The sequence below is a fragment of the Theropithecus gelada genome, chromosome 8, assembly GCF_003255815.1.
Source record: "Theropithecus gelada isolate Dixy chromosome 8, Tgel_1.0, whole genome shotgun sequence".
Classification (NCBI taxonomy): Eukaryota; Metazoa; Chordata; class Mammalia; order Primates; family Cercopithecidae; genus Theropithecus; species Theropithecus gelada.
The window spans coordinates 146,584,047-146,584,342 of record NC_037676.1 but is presented as its reverse complement, the minus strand read 5'-3'; positions in this window follow the sequence as shown (position 1 = coordinate 146,584,342).

The window sequence follows — 296 nt, the reverse complement described above, 5'->3', positions numbered from 1 at the left end:
TTTTTTTTTTTTTTTTTTTTGAGATGGAGTCTCGCTCTGTCGCCCAGACTGGAGTGCAGTGGCCGGCTCTCAGCTCACTGCAAGCTCCGCCTCCCGGGTTTACGCCATTCTCCTGCCTCAGCCTCCTGAGTAGCTGGGACTACAGGCGCCCGCCACCTCGCCCGGCTAGTTTTTTGTATTTTTAGTAGAGACGGGGTTTCACCGTATTAGCCAGGATGGTCTCGATCTCCTGACCTCGTGATCCACCCGTCTCTCCCAAAGTGCTGGGATTACAGGCTTGAGCCACCGCGCCCGGC